Here is a 7,670-nt window from a genome sequence, read left to right on the forward strand (position 1 = left end):
GAATCAAGCAATAATCCAGATACAATCAATCATATTAAGCTATGGGAAGGTACAGAAGAGCTCCAGTTTATCAATGGAAGGTATCACGTACCACCAACTATGATTCCAAGGATTCTTCATCTATACCACGACACCCCTGAATCGGGTGGACATGATGGCTTCTGGCGCACTTATAAGAAATTGCTCATGAGATTCACATGGCCGGGCATGAAAAACGACATCAGCCATTACATCCGCACATGCCACCTCTGCCAGGTGAACAAAGTTAAATTCAAGCAATCGACAGACGTTATGACAAACCCTGAATATTCAAGCATCCCGTTCGAAGTAATTCATTTGGACTTCGCGGAGCTCAAAAAGAAGGGGGAAGGAGTCAAGCGAACGCAAGCTTTCTTGCTCTCCATAGATGAGTGCACACGGACGATTGCGGCTAAAGCTGGCAAAGAAGACGCAAACAGCGTAATAGACCTCCTCAAAGCTGAGTGTTTTAAACACACAAAGACGCTCGTCTGCGACAACGGGCCGGCTTTTCGGAGTGCCAAATTATCAAAGTGGGCCCATGAGCACGGCATCACGATAAAGTATTCTTCTCCATACCACCCGGCAGCAAACGGCCTAGCGGAACGTGCCATACGAGACATCAAACAGTTTCTGAAGATGTATCCAGACTTTGCCGGTGGCTGGAAGTGCTGTCTCGAGGCCGCTGTGAAGCATCACAACAGATCATACACCACGAGTTTAGGCTGCAGCCCTCATTTTGTAACTTCAGGTACAGCGCCCATACTTCCTGCAGATCGTGAGCTAGGTCTCCTAGAGAACCTCGAACTTGCGGAAGTAAGGAAAACTGTCAAAGAACAGGAGATCTACAAGCGCCGCATGAAGCGAAACTTTGATAAAAGGCACAGTAGCGAGATACCGGACATACAGCCTGGAGACTATGTCCTTGTAAGGAAAGGAGCTGTGCCCTCAAATTCAAAATATTGCGGACCACTTCAAGTTATTAAGACTGCATGCCAGCATGGAATATTGAAGAATGTCTGGTACGCCGGAGCCTCGGGCCAAACGGAGTGCGCCGCTATTGGAAACGTATTCAAGTATTACCCCAGGAGGTGTAATTAAAAGAAATCCGGAAGAGTGAAGCGGTCTGCGCTGGACGCATGAAAGAAGACGAAGGAAGGTGCTAGGGGAGAAGTAAGGAGGAAGAAGTTGGAATAAAATGGCGGACGACACCCGTCTCACTTAGATGATGTCATTTCTGTTGCCGTTCTAGTTAGGAACGCTACATATATATATATATATATATATATATATATATATATATATATATATATATATATATATATATATATATATATATATATATATATATATATATAGTTAGCAAAAGCACGAGTTAGCAAAAGCAATCAACGATAAACATCAGGTAGATGCAATTTGTCTTGATATGTCGAAAGCATTCGATCGGGTCCCACACATAGAACTTATAAGGAAACTAAAGAATTTTGGAATTAATAGTACTATTGTCGCTTGGATTAAATCGTACCTTAAAAATAGAACGCAGTATGTGGAAATCAACAATGCGAAATCCGGCATTCTGAGTGTTTCATCAGGTGTTCCCCAGGGCTCCGTGCTCGGTCCCGTCTTATTTCTGTGTTATATCAACGATATTGCAGAAACAGTTTCCTCAGGTGTTAAGGTTCGGTTATTCGCTGACGATTGCTTGCTTTACTCACATATAACATCCAAAGAAGATCAAATTACCTTAAGCTCGGCATTAAGTAGTATCCATGACTGGTGCTCAAAATGGAAAATGAAAATAAATCACAGCAAAACGTCATTTATAAGAATAACAAACAAAATAAAAGACATTCTTCCATTTGAATACGAAATTGAAGGACACAAATTACAGAAAGTAAGCTACTTCAAGTATCTAGGCATAACAATCAGTGAAAATTTAAATTGGGATAGGCACATTCATAGCTAATGTAGTGCAGCCGAGAGAAAAATGTGGACTTTACGCCGGAAACTAGGGAAGGCAACCACGAAAGCGAAACTAACCGCCTATTTGACACTTGTTAGACCAACTTTGGAATATGGCTGTATCGTGTGGGACCCCTACACAAAAAACCAGATAGCAAGGATTGAAAAAGTCCAAAGAAGGGCAGCTAGATTTATTCTGTCTAGATATAAGTCCACGGACTCAGTCTCGGGGATGTTGTCAGAACTTAAATTACCCCAACTGCTAGAGCGGCGAAGAGTTGCTAGACTTAAGTTCCTCTATCTTTTGCGGGGTAACTTCTTTAACATAAACACCGAACTGTACATAACGAAGCGCTCGGCCCGAACATTAAGAAACAGCCACAACGAACAACTTACAACCCTTCAAGTTCGGATCAACAAATTCAAATGTTCATTCTTCCCACGAACAATTGAAGAATGGAACTCGTTGCCACAGCACATAACGCAAACAGACTCTGTCAGTTCGTTTGAAAAATCAATACACCTTTACTTTGACCTACCAAATTAACCACGACAGCTCGTTTATAGCGAATTTCACCTACTTGGAAATATGAATGTTGCTGTATGTGCTTCTACTACCGCACTTGTACTTTGTTGTTAACCGCAGGTTTGTGCGCAATTAATTTATTTTGTATTTGCATGTCTGCAAGGTTGTGATTGCCAATGCATTTACTGCATTGCAACAAATATTTTCCACCCTAGTCAAGAGTTCGACGAAAGTTCGTCTGGTCAGGTAACATGATGATGAAGAAATTACGGCCACTGACCAAGTCAAGGTGAAAAAACACGCAGAGACGTTTCGGGACCCGTACGGGTTCCTTGTGATCAAGGAACCCGTACGGGTCCCGAAACGTCTCTGCGTGTTTTTTCACCTTGACTTGGTCAGTGGCCGTAATTTCTTCATCATTTTCCACCCTGTAACGGCCCAACAATGGGCTAACAGTATTAATAAATGAAATGAAATATATATATATATATATATATATATATATATATATATATATATATATATATATATATATATATATATATATATATATATATATATACACATTTATGTATATATATATATATATATATATATATATATATATTATTGAACGACGCTTTGCCCGCCTTGCTGTGTGCATGCAGCTTATTTACGGCTGCGTATGAGTAAAGCCGCAACCTCCAGCTAGCAGAAAGAAAGTCTGGTGCATTTTTTTCCCCGGCATCACATTGATTAGAACGTCCCAAATTGGTGGGTTTTCGAAAATAGCTTAACCTCTCTGGTGTACGTATTATAAGAAATTTTTTTCAAATAGGCTGGCTACATTTACAGCTCTTGAGAGGGCTATGTACCGCCATCTACAAAGTGTTGAATGCGACGGGTAATCTCCGCCAACAGCAGCATTGACGAAGCAGACTTAGAATCAGTGCAAGATGTGGTGTCGTGGCTTGAACACACGTTCGTCGATAGCTTGGCGAATATTAAGGCGCAATCAGTGCCTGGACTGCTTAACTTCTCAGAAACATCTATATTGTTTACGGAGAGACATCACGCTCGAGCAGCGGCATCATTGCTCCATAGCTGTCAAAAAGGACTCAGTTAATAACTTCCACGCGGGCTACACATCTTCCAACAAGCAGTGATCAACCGATTTCCCTTTCAGTATAGCTATAGGGGCTTGGCGGTACGGCATATGTTATTTTGTTGTAGCGCAAGCTGAACAAGGACAACAGAAAGGCACGTCTGACGCACACAGCGGTACGTGCGTCAGGTGTGCCTTTCTGTTGTCCTTGTTCAGCTTGTGTGCTGAACAAGGACATATATATATATGTACATATATATATAAAATAAATAAATAAATATATATATATATATATATATATATATATATATATATAAAGAAAACATAAAAATACAAAGAAATAAACGGAGCGAGAACGACGAGAACGAAACAGGTCTACTGATGTTTTTGCCGTGAGCTCGATCATCCGCAGCGGAAAGTCAAATCCACGGACGAAATCTTGCTTATGGTGTTTTTCGCTCGTGCATCTAAGTCATCCATTTTTAACGTATATCTCATTACATTTATATGGAGTGGGCCCCGCGTTTCCTTGTCAAGGGCTTCTAGCACCCATCAGAGTTCCGCCCAAGCGAAGAGCCGCAATGCCGGAGACCTGTTGCCATCCCGTACTACCACCAAGTCTTTCACCGCCTCAAAAAGGTGGCTGAAAAATTTGAAGTCCCGGTGGTTTATACGGCGCCCAAGATACGAAGGAAGGATACGAAGGATATGAAGGAAGAAAAGGAATGAATGCAGTATCAAGCACGTTGAAAGGTTCGTCCCATGCAGAATAGGGGTAGTGTACCAGATACCCCTCTCTTGTGGCAACCACTACATAGGGCAGACGGGACGGTGTTTAAACATCAGACTGTAGGAGTACCACGTATGGGTAGATGGATTGGCAGGGGGTGGCATACTGGCTGACCATTGACGCCACTGTCGCAATTGCACGCCTAGGTTCCACGGCACAAAAGTCTTGAAGATGTTTGCGTCACAACTGAGCCGAGAAATATACGAAGCTTACTGTGTAAAAATGGAATCTGTCAGCTGCGTAAACAGCTCTTCAGTGTCACTGAGTGAAAAAGAGTTAAATTATTTACGTAGAATTTTGTGCCACTCACGCCCGCATGCCAATGTCGAGTGATGGTTGTCCGCTAATTATGAAGTGTGGTTATGATACATGTATAAATGTGTGGCTTTTCTGGAGTAAATCTGAGTTGAAGTTCAGCGTGTGTCATGTGTGTTTCCTTCTTCGTCCGGTGTCGTTTGTGCGGTTACATAATGCATTCCAGTACCTGACTACGTCCTCAGCTATAGCATGACCTAACTAGCGGAAAGAAGAATGACAGTGCGGAAAGATATATACTGAACTCGCTTCCAACAGATGTGTATCCGAGAGGACACGGAAAGGTACACGACTGCATGGAAGAAAAAAAAATATGTAAAGAACTGATATACAGTTTCACTGAATAAAATTAAAGTGTATTAAATGCATATATCAAAATGCGGCAGAACCCATCTTACGATGACTGTCGACGGTAATGCATTATTATTCAGTCAATATAGGGACACAACCTATTGCCACCGTTAAAACGAGGTATACATGAGGCGTGTACTGCAGGGGGACTCCCCTTTCGTGCTCTCCTAAAGACAATCGCCGTAATCTATCGCCATCACCGCGGAGCATGCGCGTGGCTTCCGAAATGCATGGCGCCTAAGAAACACGTCATGTAGTAACCGGCCTTCTCTCGCACGCTTCTTTCTGGACATGCTGCGCCATCAAGTGTCACTGCCGAGAAGTCCGCGCATGGCCTCCGAGACGAGAGGCGTGGAGCGCCGGTGTCCACGAACGCTGCGCACTGTTCCCGCACTTGCCGCACACTAAATGCCACATACTAACCCACGTCTGCGAGGGGTTCATTGAAGAGCGGCAGGTACCCAGTGCATTTGTGCCGCAGCCTGCTAGTGCGTGGGTGTGCTGTCTTTGGGGAACTTTTGTAACGTTGTATCGATTCTGCTCAGCATCAGAAAATTTCAAGGGATCTTATTCATCCTTTTAACGCTGCAGATTACCAATAGCGCATACCTAGTCACCCAAGTTGGCATCAAAGACGTTCATTGAAGAGCGGCACACGCCTACTCCCACATACACAGTAACCCGAGCTCGCGCATCAAAGAGGCATATTGGAGACCAGCACAGACCGAGTGGCGCATACCCAGGGCTCCAAGTCGACGTCAAAGAGTTTCGTCGAATAGCGGTGGCTACCCAGTCCCGCATCTACAATGACTCACGTCGGCGTGAAGGAGGTTCGTTGAAGAGCGGCACGCATGTACAAATTGCCATATACTCGGCGACCCAAATCGATCGATGGTCGGTCTCAAAACCTGTTACCTCAGCACAGCTGCCCGATGTGCTGCCCATTGCACCACAGACTTCCCAGGGATCGAAGCAGGTGGGAAAATGGTTAGTTACAAACATAGATATATACATAGATGGATAAATAGGTAAATAAAAGAAATGTGCACATATAGATAGATAGCACCCGGAAAGCGCCTGACGTACCCAAGAACGCTAACGCAATTAAAAACAATATATATATATATATATATATATGTTGTCCTTGGTGTCAGTGTTTGTTGGGTTCTTACGATATGACTATATATATATATATATACATATATATATATATATATATATATATATATATGTGTGTGTGTGTGTGTGTGTGTGTGTGTGTGTGTGTGTGTGTGTGTGTGTGTGTGTGTGTGTGTGTGTGTGTGTGTGTGTGTGTGTGTGTGTAAATTGGTACCAGAGGTATATTTTAAGTCAGAGTTGCGTTTGTTTCCGTGTATTCGCACTGTCAGCCACATGTTGAGAAAATCTATGACGTCACAGTTTCCTAGGAGTTGAATATCTATGTGGCCTCAAAGCCTGAGACGACTTAACGCAGCTTTTTCCTTTTTGTGCTTTTTAGCAAAAAAAAAACTATTCTGAACCGAAACCATGTTTCTCATTTAGCGAGCGAGCTTAGTTTTCTGAGGGAGGGACCCCGTTTCATATCGATCATTTTCATATCCATAATGTTTGGTGTGCACCCGATTGGCTAAATTTCAGTGAAAGAGATGCCACGAAAGGCGCTCGAGGACGGATACGCTTCAACTGAGCATTCCTTTTATCATAGGATGTTTGTAGCAAGTACTCTGACAAGATGGGCGACATGAACGTCGGTATACATCGACGACGTCCCGTAGCTGCAGACCAACTTCATGATGTAACTTATGTCATAGCAAAACAAACATGCGCTTCGTTGCAAACCTAAGAAAAGGTCATATAAGAGACATGGTGTTTATCAAGATATATACGTACCGATGACGAGTTCTGCTTTCTACAGCAGTGATATAGTTAAATAATCAACACGTAATTGTAACATGAAGGTACGTGCACTGACATGAAGCATCGCATGAAAAGGAATCCGCAAGCTTCATTAAGATGCACGTTGTCAACAGACTTCCACGTATACGACATCGGAAAAGCATGAGTGATGTGGTTCAATGTCCGACAGCAGCCCCCAGGCAAACAGAAATACAGTAGTGGAGTGCTCTGGAATAATAATGGCCCGCTAGCCCCACAAAGCCCGACCACTTCTTTTCATGTTTGTTTATTTATCACAGTATACCCACAGCACCTGTGTGGCATTACAGTGTTGCTCATAGCAAGCAATAATAAGTAAAAGAAGCAGGTGAAGTAACGGACTAAACAAAACAAAGAATACTATCGACGGACCCTGATCCAGCAACCAGCAAGCCTTAAACGCGACAGCATTCAAGACGTTGGCCATGTAATAATGCGCAAGAATAGAAGAACGAATATTTAAAAGACGTGAACAAAAAAGCAAATACATATATCTATAGTACCAAAACCATTAGACACAAAACGAAACGTTAGAAAGATTAAAAAAAAACACTTCCTTTGAGGCAATATACATCTTGTGGCAAACGATTGGAACCATAGATCATTCACGCAAAAAAATATACGTCATCCTAAAAATATCCGTTTTACATCTGAACTCCTTGACTTTGTGCGTGTGTGGTCTAGGTGTA

The sequence above is a fragment of the Dermacentor albipictus genome, chromosome 3, assembly GCF_038994185.2.
Source record: "Dermacentor albipictus isolate Rhodes 1998 colony chromosome 3, USDA_Dalb.pri_finalv2, whole genome shotgun sequence".
NCBI lineage: Eukaryota > Metazoa > Arthropoda > Arachnida > Ixodida > Ixodidae > Dermacentor > Dermacentor albipictus.